The sequence below is a fragment of the Grampus griseus genome (assembly GCF_964374135.1).
Source record: "Grampus griseus genome assembly, chromosome: 12".
In the NCBI taxonomy this organism is placed as follows: Eukaryota; Metazoa; Chordata; class Mammalia; order Artiodactyla; family Delphinidae; genus Grampus; species Grampus griseus.
The window spans coordinates 64058984-64079319 of NC_139006.1; positions in this window are offsets into that span (position 1 = coordinate 64058984).

Genomic DNA, 20336 nt, shown 5'->3' on the forward strand with positions numbered 1-20336 from the left:
TCTTGTCATTGGCATGTCCTGCCATCAAAAGCTAGTGAGGGCTTCTCTTCGGTTTTCCTTCACTAGTACCTGTGGCTGTCCCAGCCGAGGGAGCTCCACAAAACCCAGTCCAGAATTGCAAGCCAGGAACCACCTCATGAGAAAAATTCATGCCCTTCATGTTCACTTGAGAATGTACAATATCTGGGAGCCATTGGCTTTATCCCCAGTAAATAAAAATTCAGTCTGGCCTGGGAAAACAATAAATTAGATCTTTGAGATCAGGATACAACACTGGATTTCAGAAAACCCATTATGCTGAAACTGAACTCTTTCCACTGCTAAATTAAAGCATGATCGTTCACATCAAAAAAGGAATCCACACTTTACACAAAGAGTTATCTACTTGGCTCCTTGAAACATGGAGCTCTCCCATACTTTTCAGGAGCAGAGTCAGAAAGACAAAAACAAATACTATATGCTAACATATATATATGGAATCTGTGAAAAAAAAAAAGTTCATGAAGAACCTGGGGCAAGATGGGAATAAAGACACAGACCTACTAGAGAATGGACTTGTGGATGTGGGGAGGGGGAAGGGTAAGCTGTGACAAAGTGAGAGAGTGGCATGGACATATATACACTACCAAACGTAAGGTAGATAGCTAGTGGGAAGCAGCCGCATAGCACAGGGAGATCAGCTCCGTGCTTTGTGACCACCTAGAAGGGTGGGATAGGGAGGGTGGGAGGGAGACACAAGAGGGAAGAGATATGGGGACATATGTATATGTATAGCTGATTCACTTTGTTATAAAGCAGAAACTAACACACCATTGTAAAGCAATTATACTCCAATAAAGATGTTAAAAAAAAAAAAAAACCTTTTGCAGGGAGGTGGGGGGGCAGTGGTGGGATGAATTGGGAGATTGGGATTGACATGTATACACTAATATGTATAAAATAGATAACTAATAAGAACCTGCTGTATAAAAATTAAATAAATAAAAATAGAGATCATACTTTAAAAAAAAAAAGCTAGGATGCTTTTATGGACAATGTTCACACACTTAAGCCTTAATTTATAACATGTTGAGCCCTTGAAAGTAACAAAATTGTATCTGGCTAGATAGTCTCCAAGGAAAGAGTAACATGAACCTAATTTGCTCCTGTTATCCTGTAGCATACCTGACACCAGACTTTGTGCCTCCTTGATTTATAATCCCTGGCTTCCGTCCTAAGGTTCTGCCTCTCTCCTGATTCATGCTGCTGTCACTACTTGAAATGACCTCCCTAAACTGGCAGAAATCCAGGGTAGGCCCCAGGCCACACGGGCCAATGTGTACCCATGCTGAAGTGCCCTCCATTTCTAGACTTGGCGAAAACGTCACACTCAGAGCACGGCACGTGGTTCTCTGAGCCTGATATGGCCGTGGAGCCAGGTAACGTAACATAGTGGTGTTATCCACTAAGAAATGGAGTATGGAAGGGAGCTGCATAGTAAATTTGTCCCCACTTCTCCCTAGTGTAGATTACTCTGAGGACTAGTTTCTCCCGGAAAGTATTTTGGAGAAAATCCAATGTGCAGCCTGAACATGCAAGCCAATTGAGTTGGATGTCTTTTCAACACTTGTTGTAACACAGTGGCCAGTACAGTAACATGTTGCAATGTTTCTTATTTCTTTGACTCACTTCCCATTTTTCTTCACCCTCAGCCCGCTGGTCTTGCATTTCACAAATATAACATTAGCATTTTGAGCTTTGCTTAAAGCTCTGTCCTAGCCTAGAGAACACGGGCTAAAACAATTGTCCAAGAGTGATTCTAATAAACAATCCTCAGGATGGAATTAGGGAGGTGAATGGTCCACCTGTCTGAGAGTAACAGGTACTTCATTGCTGGTGGTACATGGAATGGTAGTAATCCCTCTGCATTTGATAGATCCATGATTTCATCAACTTTCACTTCAGTTAATTGGGATAAAGTGCAGGTGGAGGGAGGTCGAGGCAATGCCCAGTGGAGTTCAAGTGGTCATGGCAGCCAACTAATATAGGAACAGTGTTAATGACAAGGATTGTGGATTCGGGTGGATACTGATGACAGCATTAAACACATTTGAATAAATAACAGGCTCAGGGTACTCAGTTTAAGGCATGATCTAAAATCCAAATGACCCCTATGGCAATATTAAAAGAAGTCTTTATTTCCTGCAGCCTCAGGGAAGACTGGGCTGAAAACCAGGGCAAAGATATGATGCTAAGGGTTCCAGCTCTGCCATTAAAGTAAAATGCAGAAGCTTGGCAAATATTCTCTGTCCAGTCAGAACCATGACAGAGAACACATGGGACTCTGAGTTCTGGGATGGACACATTTAAGAATGAACAGAGCATCTTGAAACTCTAAATTCCCTTAAGCCTCCTTCTCAAAGAAGCAGCACCTTCATCTTTGCCAGAGGAGACTAGACTTTACTTGCCTGAAGAATGTTCAGTGATCTCACCTGAAGACGTTTCTTCACAGGATGATGCTTTGCTGTCCTCAAGAAATGTTAGCTTTGCTCCAGCAACACTCCTTGTCTCCAGACTGATAGTCAAAGTCAGGTCTCAGCAAGCACAGATAGCGACGCAAAATCTGTTTCTAGAGAAGATCGTCTAGATGCGAAAGAAATTACAAAACCTAGCAGGAACTGAGGAACATAAATGGAAATGAATAATGAGGGTGTTAGCCCAGCGGGTGGCAGAATACAGGACTTGAGAGTGGGGAATTCATTGACATGTGGTAACTCATGTATGACTCATAATTTCATTTGTGTCAAGAACACCTGGGTAGTTTGCTGGGATGGTTACTTGGAGCCTGGACTCCACAAGGGACTACAGTAAACAAGCGGAGGATGCCGGAAGGCTTGGGGAAGTGGGAATATTCAACAGAGATTTATGCCAGGTATGGTCCAAAAACCCACCACTGAGGGGATAAACTCTTCGCGAAGGTAGTAAGAAATACATTGGTAAAGAAGATGTCGGCATCTTAAAGAAGCTCAGTGTTGGCTTTCAGAGGCACAACGAACATAATTACTTAATAGGAAGCAAATTGGAGTGGCAGTGGAGATTCCTTGAGCCATAAGGATGCATGGCAGCTGTTAATAGCTTTTGGTGTCCAGGGTGTTAAGGTAAATGGGTGACCAAACAGAATGCTATCATAATTATATACACACAAAAAAATCTAGATCTGGAAAACAGTAGGCCGACATTAGCCAGTGCAGAGGAAAACTGTGGCCCTTACCTCTAAGCCAGTTCACGGACTCAGAGCCCATGGTGAAGGGAATTCCAAGACTCTAAGTCATTGTCCAGAGTATCCAGTGTATCTGTGAACCCACCCTGTGGCTATTCTCCCAGTTCCCAAATATATAGTTAGGATAGACATACTTAGCATATACCTAGCAGCTGACGGATCCCTCACAGTGTTGGCCTGATTTGTGGAGTAAGGGTCATTATGATTGGAAGTCCTTGAAATTTCCCCATCCCTAATACCAACCTGCAGATTAATCAGAAGCAATGTCACATTTCTGGAGGAATTTCAAAGTTAGCACCACCATCAAAGATTAGAAAGATGAAGGGCACGGTCCCTATTGTATTCTGATTAAATTCACCCCTGACGGTGGACTCCTGCAAGATTAGACCCATATTCAGTCTGAATATGGTCTTTATTGGGACAGATCAACACCGTGCCTGGCAATCCTTAGTGGACAGAGTCAAAAAAGTTTACATTTACTTAGCAGGGACAGCAGTACATATTCACTGTCTTGTCCCAGGAGCATGTTAACTTTCTTGCGCCGTCATGATACAGCGGAACATCATGCCGATCCACTATACTGATGGTTCTGTGCTAATTGGAACTGGTGAGCAGGAGTTGGCCAGTATCTTAAAAGCACTAGTAAGACACACACATGCCAGGAAGGGGGAGATAAACTACACAAAGATTCAGAAACATGCCACACTGGTGAATTTTTAAAGTTCCATTTGTCTGGGATATGTTGGGACATCCCTCTTAGGTAAAGGGCACCTTGCACCTCATAATACTAAGAAAGAGGCATAATGATTGGAGTTTCCTTGGATTTTGAAGGCACCATAGTCTAAATTTCTATTCCATTTCTCTGATGACTCAAAAAGCATCAGTTTTGAGTGGGCAGCAAGTCCAAGTTGTGGTTCCAGGTCCTCTGCTTCATGGGCATGTGACCAACAGACACAACGGAGCTAGAGGTATCTGTGGTAGATAAGGATGTGGCAGTCCTCAGTAGAAGACTCACAGAACAGAGCCCTCAGATTCTGGGACAAGACCATGCTCTTAACTGGGGTGTCACAGTTCCTATTCAGACGTGTCCCATCTGCAATTTCTCCCTTCTAGCCCCTTTTTTCCCGGTTTAAGCCACCATAATCTCTCATCTGGGTAAAGTGCCCTGAAAGATATTATTTCAGGGCTTCCCTGGTAGCGCGGTGGTTGAGAGTCCGCCTGCCAATGCAGGGGACACGGGTTCGTGCTCCAGTCCGGGAAGATCCCACATGCCACAGAGCGGCTAGGCCCGTGAGCCATGGCCACTGAGTCTGCGCGTCTGGAGCCTGTGCTCCGCAACGGGAGAGGCTACAACAGTGAGAGGCCCGCGTACGGCAAAAAAAAAAAAAAAAGATATTATTTCATTTCATTCCCACCACAATCTCATTGAGATACGGAGGTGTGAGAGAAACAGCACTCATCAATATCCATCTTGTCCTCTCTTCCTGGGCATGGGGCTAAATTACCTTTCCCAGCCCCTCTTCTGTTAGGTTAGGACCAAGTGATCATTATAATTCAGACAAATGGAAAATGGTGTGTGTCACTTCCAGGCCTGGCACATCCAAATTTCTTATGTGTAGCCTTCCATTCTTTATCTGGCCTATGGAGACCTTGGAGGCCATATCCTGAAGATGGCAGCTCCATCACATGGGAGGAGCCTGGGTCTCTGAAGGACCGTGTGGAGCAGAGGCTCCTGTCTGACTTGCAATGGACATGAAAGGTTTTTATCTAGTTAAACCACTGAGAGTTTGGGATTATTTGTTACAACAGTTAACCTAGCCTAAATAAAACAGGAAGATAGGTGTGGATTTTATTATGAAAAATGTACAGAGATCAAAACGTCAAAAGGTGAGAAAATTGCAGATAATGGGAATTCACCTGGCTTGTAGTCAACCACACCTAGAGATTGATTCATGGTCCAGCAACTTGCTGGCTGTGTAACTTTGGGCATAGCATTTAACATCTCTGAGCCTCAATTTTTATATTTCTTAAATGAAAATATCTATCTTGCAAGTTTATCATGAGAATGAGAAATACTATTTATAATATGCCAGGCACACTCGCTGGCATAAAGTAGGTGCTCAATGAACATCCATTCTTGTTATTATTAAGTCACATGGTAAATAACATCACAGCACCCCATTTTCTGAAGGCTAGCCCAGAACAGTCTTACAGCATACCCTGTTTTCCCCAGCCTTGCTTTGTACTGCAACTAAGCGGCCACCTTTTTATGATAAAGGAACCCCCATTGGAATTCACATTTCCGGAAATAGACTGAAACCAATTCTCAATGCTCTTTGCCTGCACATATATATGAAGGGCTGGGATTAGGCCCAGGCATAACCGAAATGGTGCGACCGTGTGTTTTGTTGTAATAGAATTCTATTGTATTTGAAATGAAGGTGATGAAGAGCTCACAAGTGGTGACCAAAGCTACAGTCTTCCCTTCTGCACTTCTCAGGTTCAAACTTTGCCTATTTCCAAGACTGTGTGAGCTGGCTGAACTTCCCGACAAAGTTTTTTGGGCCTCCTTTCAACATCCTTAATTGCTGCGCCCTCTGGTGGTTATGAATTTAATCGGGTCTGTCTCTTCTTGATTTTAAAGGAAAGAGGGAAATGCTGAGGCTGGAGCATAGGAACCTCACCCTTGTTCAAGATCTGGGTACTCATGCTCATGTACAAAGTCTAAGGGAGACCAGGCTGATGCATGAACAGCCTGATGGCAGAGACTGATGTCAGGGGACTCTGCCTGGAGACAGATGAGGGAGACAATAAGATGGGACAGCAGGAATGGAGAGGGGCAAGCAATTCAATGGAGAGCGCATAGGATTTGGAGGTGACTCAAACGAGAGGAAAGGAGGCCAAACTATGAAAGTATAGACTAGGGAATCGCTCCTAGTTCCAGACCACTGGCCACATCCAGGCTCCTACAGCCTATTTCTCCCCGAGAAGGTACAAAAAGTACAGTACTCCACTGGACAATCTGAAGTCAGCGCCATCCCCTTCTCCCATGCTGCCCTCCCCTCTTCTGTCTCCTTTATGCCTCATCCCTGCACCAACCAAAGAGGCTGGCCAACTAACTCCCAGGCAAAGGAAATGGTACAGGTGACGACATCCGAAATCTTGTACCTGCTGGTATGATGCCTGAGCCTTCTCTCCACCCCACTGCACTCCCACCATCCCATAGAGATTTATTCCTCAAAAGAAGATTTTTTCTGGGCTTCAAAGCAGAATGCAAGTAGATCTAGAAAAAGGGAACACTTTTTGTAAAAAAAATAAATTGTTCTTGGAAAAGCTGGATGAAGCAAAGATAAACAGCTTTCTATACTGCAGGACTTCTCAGAGTCTTAAGCACACTAATGTGCTCTGGGAGTCAGCTGCAGGGGATTGTAGGACGGCATTTCCAAAATTTATCTGAGCACCGTAACCTACTTTTCAAAGGGTATCTTGAAAGATGCTCTCTGGAACCCACTTGAGAACATTTAACAACTAGAAAACTCATTCCTATTAAGGTCCTGGCTGCCAGAGGGCAGGTCCTTGTGATAGAAAGAGTACTATTCCAGGTGCCAAGATACCAGAGTTCTCCCTCAGATCTTCCACTCCGTGTGTGCTTTTGGTTAGTTCCCTTCATTTCTTTGGGTTCCACCTGCTCATCTGTAAAGTGAAGAGTTTGGAGAGATGTCTGGTTTCCAAACTGTTTCAGGAAAACTTGGGGTTTCATGGAGGTACTTCATCTGTTCCACAACAATCATAAAATTCCCATAAATTAAGAAAATGTGAACTCCCGAGGGAATCCATTACACTCTCTTTACCTGTTTTATATTGAAGATTTACCAAAGATTTCATTTGACTAAGAGTTTATTTGCTAAAACCAGTTGAAAATCTCCAGAATATTTGATCTCTAAGGACAGTTCCACGCATATATAGTTGTACAGGTGTATGAGCTAGGAGTCAAGGAGAGCAGACTGGAATTACAAGATTTACCAGTGTGGGTGGTTGCTGGCTTTGCGGTATGACCAAGTCATGAGACTTCAGGGGACATTTTTAGACCCAGATCATTCGGCTATTGGGAATAATGAGAGAGGGAATGGATACGACTACACTGAACACTGTTAAGGGACACACTTTGGCGGAAGCAGGGCCTCTTCTAAATCAGTAGGGGAACTGGATCCAGGTAGGGGGGCCCTGTGGCTGAAGGCGCTGCTCCCTGGGTCACTACAGCAGCCTCTTCCTTTCCTGTCTCCCAGCTCCCCCCTCCTGCTCAGTCCACTGTGTTATCAAATAATCTGCATCAAATAGCCCCTTTCTTACTACCCAGTTGCCCATGAACCTACAAGAACGTGTTGGAACCTTTGCAGAAATTCCATGCCTGGTTCTTAGCGGCATACCAGGCAGGTGCAATCTACACAGTTATCCAGCAGAGAAAAAAATAGGTACCATGTGTTAAAAAAAGAAACCAAAACTGAAATTACCCCATCCTTAACAATAAATGACATAAGAGCCTTACACAGAATATCTGTGGGCTTCAGCAGCAACAGAATTTGGAAGAAAATTCATAACTTTAAACCTGTAGATTAGAAAAATTAGGGGAAAATCAATTAACTAAGAATATAACTCAAGGGCAATGTGGTCACAGGGGCAGTTTAGTTTTTTAATCTCCCTATAACCCCTCTTGGCAAACAAGCAGACCAGACAGGACACTACCCATCAAAAAAATAAAAAACCAAAATAAATGAAAAATCCACTTATAACCTCTTCAACCAAACTAGGCTAGGTAAGAGGAAATCTATCAAACCCTGGGATACGGACAGTGCATCAAACCAGCCACAACAAGACTTGGTCACAAAAATGAGAAAGCCTCCTCCAAAAGCTCCCCCCTAAAAAAGGGAGAAGATGACGCCATGAACAGAAACCTGGGCCAACACATCTGAGAGCACCCTGTGCAGGGAAGAAAAGTCCCACAGGCGCGAAGGTGTGGGAGACGTGGACACGGGTGGAGCAAAGTGGGGGGCAGTTTACATCCTTGGGGATCTCAGATGCGTGGAGCCATCAGTTCATTCCAGAAGGCAAAAGCCTCACTTTGAAGGAAAATTACTGGAAACAGAAACCAGACTGAGCAGAGCAGAAACACTGTGAGTGAGTGAAAGAGAATAATTACATGGTGGGGAGGAGGGGCCCAGTGGAAAGAGGTCTCGGAATATACCACAGTATGACACGTGAAACACGACATGTGCTGGAAGGCTAGGCCTGTAGAGTTCTAGGGCTGGGGACTGGGGCTGGAACAGGAAATCCCCAGAACTAGACATATAGCTCAGAAGCAAAGACATGGCTACAGAGACAGGGCTTATTTGGAGTCATTCATATACCAACAGACGAGGTAACTTTGAGCTTTGAGCTGGGAAAACTGCTCTAGTCCATCTCCTCCCAACCTCCCCTCCCTACTCTCAGGCAGAATCTCGTCCTAAAAGCCTAGAAGAGCCACCTGCTTTCAACATGAGGGAGAAGGGGAATACAGCCTGGCTCCACACAGCTCCCTTTCCAAACCTTAAAATGAAACAAACAAAACTGGAGCCACAGCAGATGTCTTTAGTGCCCCACATCATTGGCCTTTGGCCACCTCTGATTTCAGTGTCAGCTGCAAAGGACAGGTCCACGTTAGCTCAGACCCAGCCCACCTGCAGTGCCCCGATCCTCAACCAGGCGCTCTGTCTCCAGTGCCTTCTGTCCCGGGGCTTTCTCCAATGCCTCAGGAGCCCTCTCAACTCACATATCAGAACAGCCCAAAAGTACAGGAAAATTGCCGTCCTTCAGGGTCACCCATAAGTGGAGCTAGAATGCACACAGACCCATCTGTAAACTGAGCTCAAGTTTTTTCTTCCTCTTCAAGTTACCATAAGGAACTCCCCATGAGACCACAGTGTATGTTGACGGAGAGGAAGCAATGCCCTAGGATTAAAGAAGGCTGAGCTATCTGCTCATGCTACTTGCCGGTATCTTCCGGACCTGCGTGAGCCTGAGAGCTTATACACCATTTGATAATAGATTGTTGCTGTTCACATCCAATTTTCTGGGTTGGTGAGTCAGATAACCCCTAGTACATGATGGAAAGCTCAGGCCTTATGGGTCCTCTAAAGTCTCACGCATACACTTCAGTCTTTACCACGGCCAAGTAGCAAACCAGAAGCTCTTTCTCAAAATGAGACTCTGGGGACCTCCCTGGTGGCCCAGTGGGTAAGACTCCGTGCTCCCAATGCAGGGAGCCTGGGTTCGATCTCTGGTCGGGGAACTAGATCCCACATGCATGCCATAACTAAGAGTCTGCATGCCACAACTAAGAAGTGTACATGCTGCAACTAAAAGATCCTGCATGCTGCAACTAAAAAAAAAAAAAAAAAAGGATCCCACATTCCGCAAGGAAGATCCCACGTGCCGCAGCTAAGACCCGGCGCAGCCAAAATAAATATTAATTAATTAATTAAAAATGAGACGCCGCAGCAGTCCATAGACTTGCTCAGAAATCCTAGATGTCTGGGCTGTGATTCTCCTACCGGTAGTTTCCAGCGGCTACAGACAGCATCCCTATTTGCCACAGACACTTTGAGAGGATCTGCTGGCTCATAAGGCCAAAGTAGTGAGCAGCTTTACCACGGCCTGGACTTTCTGAAGAAACTTGTCTTGCTCTGGTTCCCACTTGAAACTGCAAATGAGGTATTAACTCAGACTTTCTGTTTACAACCAAATCTTTGATTTGACAGGTTACTCTAAATCACTGGAAAAATAACATGACCATGATTTCTTTCACTGATTTTTCATACAGTAGGTATTCAGGAATGTCAACTATACAGGGCACCATTAACCTTTCAGCTATTGTGTGTGTTTCTTCATCCGATGCCACATGATAACACTCTGTAAGATGTTTCCTTGGCTTTTTCAATTCTACTTGGAAAACTATAGCAAACAAGTTTTGGTCTTTCCAGACTCCATCATGTCTACATTTGAAGTATTCAATTCCTTTTTCACTAAATGATGAATAATGGGTCTTGACATAGTGCCACAAATTACCTTATGTCATAATACTATTCAAAAATGTTCTGTTGTGAAAGACACAATGAAGTAAATTATATATGTCAAAGGAAAGACAGTTTTCCTATTTTCATTTTTTTCACAACTTCACCTAGTTTCTTTGGAGTATATTCCTCTCTTCCATGAGTCAGAGAACTCTCTGATACAAGAGTTTCATCTTTTTCAGCTTCTTTAAATGTAGTCTGTGCAGCTGTGGGTTGAAAAGGAGAGTCTTCCAATCTCTGTTTTTAAGCCAATAATCCATCCTGAAGAGTAAGAAAATAAGTTGTAAGTACATTTTCTTTTATTTTAGAATAAAATATATTAAATTATAAAATAATAAATTTAGAAAAGTTTTTCAAAAGGTTAAAAATACTATTGCAAAACAAAACAACAGAGTACATACTTCTGTTTCTGTGTATGTGCAAAAAAAAAATTGGGGATTTCAAAACAATAATTTATTATACAATAATAAAGTCACAGAGATTATATCAAGTATAACCAAAGAAAGGTAGTAGAAGTCCTGAGAACAAATTTAGTTAATCTTTGAAAATGCAATATTTATATCTTAATCCTACTAACACAGAAAATTCTAGAACGCACAAGAATACATAAGCACACATTCCATTATCTGTCAGAGTAATAACATCATCACATATTATGAAATACCTGAATTGAACTGTTGTGGACCAGTGATTCCTCTATACCTTCCATTTTTGCCCTTTTTGAATAGGAATGTCTATAGCTGCTACCTTACACCTATCCCACTAGTGTATAGTGTGTTGGGGGCAGATGACTCATCTCTTTATTTCCACAGGTCCACAGAAGCTGTACTTACAAACTACTCCCCAGGAGCCTTGTCTTGGCTGAGAGCTTGGACTCTGAGCTTATGCTATAATTGGGCAAGATTTTGGGAGATCTTGATAGGGAGTGAATATATTTTGCATGTGAGAAGAACATTAATTACTGGAGACCAGAGAGCAGATTCTAACTGACATACTCTTGAAGCAATCCTGGTGTTTTTGGCTTTATGTAGTTCCCTGCCTTTGAGTGTGGAGGTATCTGTACTTTGATTCTAACCAATTAAAGATAGCAAGGGTGATAGGATGTCACTCCTGCGATTACTTACATTACATAAGACTCTATCTTGCTAGCAGACTCTCCTTGCTCACTTTGAAGAATCCAGCTGCCACGAAGAAGCAAGCTATAGCTGCAAGGAACTGAATACTGCAAACAACCACACAAATGGGGAAGTGGAGGCTTCCCTAGTTAAGCCTCCAGTTGAGGACCTAGGTCCTCTGCACCTTAATTGCAGCCTAGGAAACCCTAAGCAGAGGACCCACTTAAGCTATATCCAGACTTTTGATGAAGAAATGTTTTTAAAGCCCTCATAGCATGCTAAGCATAAAAGGAGGGCTTCTCTGATGGTGCAATGGTTAAGAATCCGCCTGCCAATGCAGGGGACACGGGTTCAAGCTCTGGTGCGGGAAGATCCCACAGGCCGCGGAGCACGTGTGCCACAACTACTGAGCCCACATGCTGCAACCACTAAAGCCTGCGTGCCCTAGAGCCTGTGCCCCGCAACAAAAGAAGCCACCGCAATGAGAAGCCCGTGCACTGCAACAAGGAGTAGCCCCCACTCACGCAACTAGAGAAAGCCCGCGTGCAGCAACAAAGACCCAATACAGCCAATAAATTAATTAATTAATTAATTAATTTTTTTAGAAAAAGCAGACAGGGAAACCTCCTTAACTCGAGTTTTTCAAAGTATCCAGCAAAAACCTTCATCAAAGATTTATAATTGTGAAAGATTAGAAGTGTTCCCTTAGAGTCAGGATCAAAGCAAAGATCATACTAGTACCAGACAGAAAAAGAAATTACAGGTATAAGTATTAGAAGAGAAGAAACAAAACTATAATTACTTGCAGCTGATATAGAAAACCCAATAGAATATACAGATTAATTATTGGATTAATGAGAGTTCATAAATGTTACAGATATGAGACCAATATACAAAAACAATTGCTTTCTTACACACTAATAACAGTTTTTAAAATGTAGTATAAGAGGGCTTCCCTGGTGGCGCACTGGTTGAGAGTCCACCTGCCGATGAGGGGGCGCGGGTTCGGGCCCCGGTCCGGGAGGATTCCGCATGCCGTGGAGCGGCTGGGCCCGTGGGCCGTGGCCGCTGGGCCTACGTGTCTGGAGCCTGTGCTCCGCGGCGGGAGGGGCCGCAGCAGTGGGAGGCCCGCATAGCGCAAAAAGAAAAAAAAAAAAATTAAAATGTAGTATAAGGTAAAGATATTATTATAAAAAAAATAAAGATAACTGGGGACTTCCCTGGCGGTCCAGTGGTTAAGACTCTGCGTTTCCAGTGCAGGGGGCACAGGTTTGATCCCTGGTCGGGGACCTAAGATCCCACGTGCCACACCTCACGGCCAAAAAAAAAGAAAAAAAGAAACTGGGAACAAATCTAGCAAAGCACATGAAAGAATTTTATGGAGTAAACTATAAAAATGTTTTAATATTTTTAAAGAGGACATTAAAAATACTATTTTCATTGCTAGAATACCATTTTCATATCTAGAATGTCATATAGATGTCAATTATATAAATTTAATATAATTCATTCAAATTTCAATAAATTTTGTCATGGAACTTGACAAACTGAAATTATTAAGGAATAAATTTTAAAAAGCAAAAAGCCTATAGTAACAAAGACAATTTTGAAGATAAACAAGGTATGAGGACTTGATCTAGAAGCTATCAAAATATAGTATAAAGTTAAGGAATTAAAATGCTGCATTATTAATGCAATAACAGAAAAATCAACCAGTGGAAAAGAAGAGAGGCCCCAGAAAAAATTCCTACGTGAACAGGAATTGTTTTTCAACCCAGGTGGCTTTGTAAATTAGCAGGGAAAGGATGACCCATTCTATATATGGTGCTGGGTTTATTACTTAATGGTATTAAAAAAAAAAGGCAACTCAAACCTCACATCACACATAAAATCTATTCCAGGTGCATTAAACACCTACATATTTTAACTTTCTGAAAAAAAATATCTTTATGTACTTGGGGTTGGGAAACCAAAAGATTAAAAGCATAAACCATGAACAAAAATACTTGTCCCTCCTACCACCTAAAAACGTATTTTACACGCCTGTGTATAAAAAGACACCAAAATAAAACAAAAAGACAAACCATGTAGCTATGTCTAGCTCTCAAATATATTCATGCATATTTTGTTTGAAATAATAAGAAATTCAAAAGAGGAGAATGGAAAATTGTGTTATACTCATACAACAGAATATTATACAGCAGTGAAAATAAACTAGGTCTACACAAATCAACAAGGACATCTCCAAAAGCTAACATTAAGTGGAAAAAAGAACAGGTTTCAGGAGGATACACACTGTTTGATATACTTAGATAAAATTTTAAAATATGCAGTTCTACCAGCTAGAGTTTAGGAATACATATGCCTAAAGTAATAGTGTCAATGCATACATGGAAAAGACAAACACCAAATTTAGGATAGTAGGGTATCCCTACTATCCCTTTGTGGGGTAGAGTGTAAGGAGAAATGAGATTGAAGAAGAGCCAGGAAGCTTCAACCATATTTATTTTATTTCCCAAGATGAATGTTATGCTGTTTTCTAAATTTTTTTTGTATGTTTTAGATACATCATAATTTTTTTTTAAAAAAGAGACTGTGTCCTTGGTGAAATCAAGCTGCTGGATCAACTTTTCTGAGTTCTATGAGCCAATACAGCCTCATAATCATCTCAGCCAGCTGGAGTATGAGCTTTTCGTTACTGTCACCAAAATTTCCTAAGGGATTAGGTCTCCTCCGCGAGGCCTTGCCTAACCACCACGGCTCTTGGATCAGCTCCTGTCTCAGCTTCTATAAACTATGGTGGCTTCTCCCAGCCCAGTACTGTGTAGATCTATACCCTAATCATCGCAAGTATACTCATCTACCATAAAACAACAACAGTAATAATATCTACCATTTTTTGGGTGCTCTCTGTGTGCCAGTGTGGTGCTTAACCTTCTACATCCATTCATTTAAACCACGCTTACAGTAACCCTGAGTGTGTTACTAACTCCATTTTGCAGACCAGGAAACCGGAGCTCAGAGATGCTAAATGACTCATTCGAGATCACGCAGCAGAAACGTCCTAAGCCCGCCCATTTTCTGCCAGCTCTTCCCAGCCTCTCTCCTCTGTCTCCCAGGGCTACCTGTGGCTGGGTCCTCTTGGACTCGTGTGGGCTGATGCAATGACAGACTCTGTGCGGGAGTGTTGTTTCGATGGCACAGGGTCCTAGTGACAAGGCCAGCTGCAGGGTGAAGGCTGCACTGACGTGGCCGCTGAGCCCTGTGGCCCCCAGTGTGCGGGCTTGCGCCACAGCTGTACTGCCCACCCGGTCCCCATCGGTCATCAGTCGCAGGCACTCTAACTAGCCTGAGCATTAGCTACCAGGGCCCACTAGGGGTCTCTGTTACTTTATTTTTCTGGTGACTGAAGGCAAACTAAAGCTACCTTAAATCTATTCAACCTGGAATTCTGTGGTCTTCGGAGAAACCAGACTCCTGCAGCCAAAGCTGGGGGCATGAGAGGGTGAAGAGAAGAGAACTCACATTTCTTGGAGGCCTTCTGCATGGCAGCCAGTTCACATACCTTAAAGTCAAGAAGCAAACACTTAAGTAATACTTGGCATGTGCAAGGCACCGTTGTATGCTCTTTATAAATATTAATTCACTTAAGCCTTAAGACAACCCAGGAGATAAGTAGAGAAGTACAGAGAGGTTAAGTAACTTGCCTTAGATCACACAGCTAGTAAGTAGTATGGTCATTTGAGTCATTTTATCCTCATGACAACTCTGGAAGGTAGGTTTTGCCATCCCTATTTTGCAGAAGAGGAACCCAGGCTCAGAAAAATTAAGAGGCCAAGGTTAGACAGTGGCAGAAGCAGAATTCAACCATAGGTCTATTTGACTTAGGACAAAATATAAGACTTGACCTCACCTTTGAGAGGGAAAAAAGACCATTTCACAAGGAGGGTCTTGTGTCCTTAGCCCCACGTGGGTCACATATACAGGCTTATGGACACCATAAAGGATTGGGCAGCCCACCCTTCACTGTGGACAGGGCAGAGCTGCTCTAAACTAGTTCAAGGATTGCTTCAAAGGAAACAGAGGATTGACAAGGTCTGTCATCTTGCGTGCAAATCGCCATCCCTCCAGACGCCTCCCCGTCCCCCCCCCACCCCCCGGCAGGGTATGTACAGAAAGGAGCACGTGCCTGCCCCAATTCAGGAGGATGAGGGGCATTGCCTTGGGGGAGGGGCGAGTTCTTGGTCAGAGCCAGCAGAGGTTACTGTAAGGTGGGATCTGAGAGGATCTACTGAAAGTCTCAAAAAATTCCTCCTTAACCCAACTTTTAACTGCTGCCCAGAACACCCTCAGCCCAGCCTTTAGAGATGTATTTATTCGGCTTAATGCACTGACCTCTGTTAAAATACACATATCACCCGTGGTGGCCTTAGCATCACTTACCAAACATTTCTAGTTATCTATCCAGGCCCATGGTGGGGTGGCACATCCTGTCGCTGTGGACTTGGGAATGGTCATGTGACTGGCTGTGGACAAGGAACCGTGAGTGGGCATGGTGTGAGCCACTTCCAGCTGGAAGCTTGCCCATCCCATGCACGATTCTTCACACTGTCTTTCCCTCTGCCACAGTGACCAACAACGCTCCAGGCAGTGTCATGTCTAGCAGCCTGGATCCCAGGGTACAGATGTCAACCTCTGTGGACGTGTAGTATGGATGCAAAAGAGCTCTGATGTGTAACGATAGTATAACCTAGTCTACCCTGACTGATACACCAGCAGGGCACATCCATCCAGAGTCTGCTCTAAACAACTTAGTGTGAATTTGCACACAGCCAGGACTTTGGAAAAACTGGAGCTTTACCGGGGAGGCGAGGGGTGGAGGTGGGGAATCTGTAATAGTTAATCCCCAAAGATGGTCCCAAACAATTCCACTTCTCTGGTACAGACACGTGGTTCCTCAAATCAAAAGGGAAAGTCTAATTTTCCTGACCTTGAATCTGGGCTGATTTTAGTAACTTGCTTGGCCAACAGAGTGAGTTGGAAATGATATTCTGGGATGGCCAAGGCTAGGTCCTAAGAAGTCTGGACCCCTTGGAACATTCACTCTTGAGACATTCCCTCTCAGCAGCTGTCACGCTGGAAAAGCCCAAACAATAAGAGGCCGTGTGTGGGCACCCTATCCACAGCCCCCGCTGAGCTCCAAGCCAACTGGCAGTCATGTGAGCAAGTCATCTTGAACATCCAGTCCTGTGAATCCTTCAGTCCCAGGCACCATCTGAATACAAGCACATGAGAAATCCCAAGTGAGAACTGCCCAGCTGAGCCGGTCGACAAAGGAAGTCAAGTGAGGTAATAACAGTGTTGTTTCAGCCACTATGATTCGGTGGGAGGGGGCTGGGGGTGTGGGTGTTATGCTGCAATAGATAAACAGATACCGGTTCCTGGAAGCAGGGTGGTATTTGTGTGTGTGTTTAATCTAAGATTGGTGCCATTGGCTTTGAGAGCAGAGCACAGACAGAAGCTGGAAAGGCTCAGAGGAGATGTTTGGTGAAAGCTTGATGGACAGGGAAGCAAGCATAGAGAATAAGGCTCTTCCACCTTCATGCAGTGGTGGGAAGTTGCAACACTGGGAACTTCAGTGACAGTACCTAGAAAATATACCTAATGAACTGATGTATTCGACTAAGGAGATTTCCGAGCTGAGGTTTCTAAGTGCCAATGTGTTTCTACTAGCTGCTTTTGACAAGGTACCCACAGAGAGAGAAAAATGAACTAAAAAGAAACCGTTTCTTTTTTTTTTCTTTGTTTAAGTCCCCGCTTTGACAACTTTTTTACAGCAGTTTGAGGTTCTCAGCAAAATTGAGAGGAAGGTACAGAGAGTTCCCATACACCCCCTGCCCCTACGCACGCATAGCCCACCCCGTTATCAACATCTCCCACCAGAGGGGTACATTTTTACAATGATGAACCTACATTGACGCATCATTATCACCCAAAGCCTACAGTGCATATTAAGGTCCACTCTTGGTGGTGTACATTCTATAGGTTTTGGTGAAAGTATTACGTGCACCCACCATTATAGTATCATACAGAGTATTTTCACTGCCTTAAAAATCCTCTTACTTAGAGACTCTTAGGAATTTGCAGTCAAATGACAGGTGGGCCTGGCGTCGTCTGAAGGCTTGAATGAGCTGCCATCCAAGGTATGTCACTTACATGGCTGTCAGTCGATGCTGCTGGCTGGCGCTGCTGACTGGAGCACTGACCTGTCCCCTCTGTATGTGACTTGGACTTCCCACAGCATGGGGGTGGGCTTCCTGATGGCAGTATCTCAACAATGGGATGCTTAGTATTCACATTTTTATTAGGATTATGAGAAGAATTAGGATGATTTTGCTATATAAGGTACTCACACTACCCATGAAATGGTATAGTGTTATTTGCAAGGGGAGTTGGATTAGTTGTAAAGGTATATTTCAAACTCTAGGGCAACCACTAAAAAAAAGGTAAAAGAAAAGTTTTTAAAAAGAAGTATACTTGACATGCTAAGAAAGGAGAAAGATGGAATCATAGAAAATGTTCAATTAAAACCATAAAAGGCAGAAAAAGAATGGAAGAGAAAAATAGAAATAAAGAACAACAGAAGCAATGACAAATACGGAAACTATTAATCCAACTGTATCAGTAATCCCTTTGAAGGTTAATGGTCAAAGAAAGAGCGACCCAGCTGAATAGAAGACCCTCGTCAGCATGAGTGGGCATCATCCACTGAGGGCTCGAATTGAACAAGAAGGTGGAGGAAGGGTGGATTCGTTCTCTCTGCTTGAGCTGAGACATCCACCTTCTCCTGCCCTTGGACATTGGTGGTCCTGGTTCTGGGGCCTATGGACTCAGATCAGGACTTACGCCATCAGCCCCCTGGTCCTCAGGCTTTTGATAGATAGATAGATAGATAGATGATGGATGGATGGATGGATAGATAGATAGGCCAATCAACTCTATTGATTATTTCTCTGGAGAGCCCTAATACACAGGAATCCTAGGGTCCAGTCCTGGCTCTTTTATTCACTTTTAATACTAGAGTTGCCTGTATATGTGATAAGTGCATAGTAAGATCCCTGTCGCTAGAAGTATTCAAGCACAGTTCAGAAAACAGCCTCATGAGGTCTTCAGCTCAGTAAATGAATGAATGATGTAGTAAACTTTATCCCAAAGGCACTAGAGAGCCATGAAGGAATGTTAAAGTACTTTTCACTCGTAACAAGGCTGTTTTAGACTCGGGCATGACACAGGCACAAGCTCAGTTTGTAAAGATGCCTGCGGCAGTCAGACGGAGAATGGATTAGGGTGGGAGAGAACTGGAGGTTGGGAGACCTTTGGAAAATATTGTGGTAATCCAGGGAGCCGTTAAGAAGGCCTGAATGGAGGCATTATCCCTTCTGGCATTTAGCATATTCATTTATTCATTCAAGAAGTATTTATCAAGCCCCTAACACGAGTCAGGCAGTATTTTAAGCGTTGGGAATTCTTACTGAGGACGAGAGGGGTATATACTATATCGCTGTGTTATTTAACTGTTCTAATTAACTTGCTCCTTGGCCAATTTAGAGTTTTCCTTTACATTTTGCTCAATAAACAGGAATTGAATTGAATTGAAATAATACGAGAATTGTGATAAATCCCACAGCTCTCCAGGCAGACGATTAAGACTTGGATTGTAGAGATAGAGACGATATGTCACTAAAGGCAACAGGAAAATCTCCCACATCCCAGTTCCTGAACTACCACAAGTGCCAGCGTCTTGTCGACCACCAGAAACACTGTCACTCATTCTGTGTGTTCTTTCTGCAAGTTCTCAGGCTCACGTCCAGTTTGCAGAAGCTGGAGTCCGTGGAAGGCTGTGGTTCCATGTGTGCAGAACTCCACCCGCTGCTGAAGCTCCTACAATATTTGGCTGCAGACTGAAACAAACACTTTCCTGGAAGAGGAGAGAGGAAGGCCGGTCGAACAGCAAAGGGGGAAAGGAGAAAAGAACATTCCTCTTACTGTTTCTAAAAAGAGTTCCAGTCAAGACACCTCATTCAAAGTTGTTCAAATTTGAAAATGAAATAGTAATCTCGTGCTGTCATTATCCTAAGAGTTTATCGGCAGGCAGAACGGACTGCAGACAATCTCTTCCTCAGTTTTGTGCCAAAAAAGCTGTTTAGGACGCAGGGCCTACCTTTGGTGTGTGAGCAAGGTAGTCTGAGGATTGGGGTTTGCCTGTAAGAAGAGAGCGATCAGGACAAAAAAGATAAATAAAATCAAAACTGTAGTTCATTTGTCAACCGCTTTTGTTTTCACCTTCCCTTTCCATCTAGATTCTCTGGCACGTCAGGAGGACATGGGAACTAGCCTCAGCTTTCCACTAATTGGGGTAGAATTGTTCTGGTTTTGAGAGGAACATAGAGTCCAAGGCCTATTCATTCTATGATTCATGGTTCTGGCTTTGTCTGGACTGGGGCAGGGAGACAGTCTAGACAAGGTGCCCTGTGGGGCTCAGTGGCAGATGACCCAGTTGTGGGAAGCAGAATGAGAGAGTGATCAAGGAATTGCACCTGTCAGGACCCCTGCCCCTCAGCACTCGGTAAGAGCTGAAACGAGGGTGGGGTAGCCCCTCCCTGGAATCTTCTAGACCTCCCTCCATCTCCTGTTCGCAGGTTCGTCTCCTCCCTGAGAGACCTGGCACTCTGCAGGTCCAGGCGTCACGCTGTCTCCAGGAGGTGATGGGGGTGGACTCTTCTCCCTCCCCTGGCCCTAACCAGGCCTCACCTGGGCTCACCTGTGTTGTGCTGCACCTCCAGACTCTATCGCTCC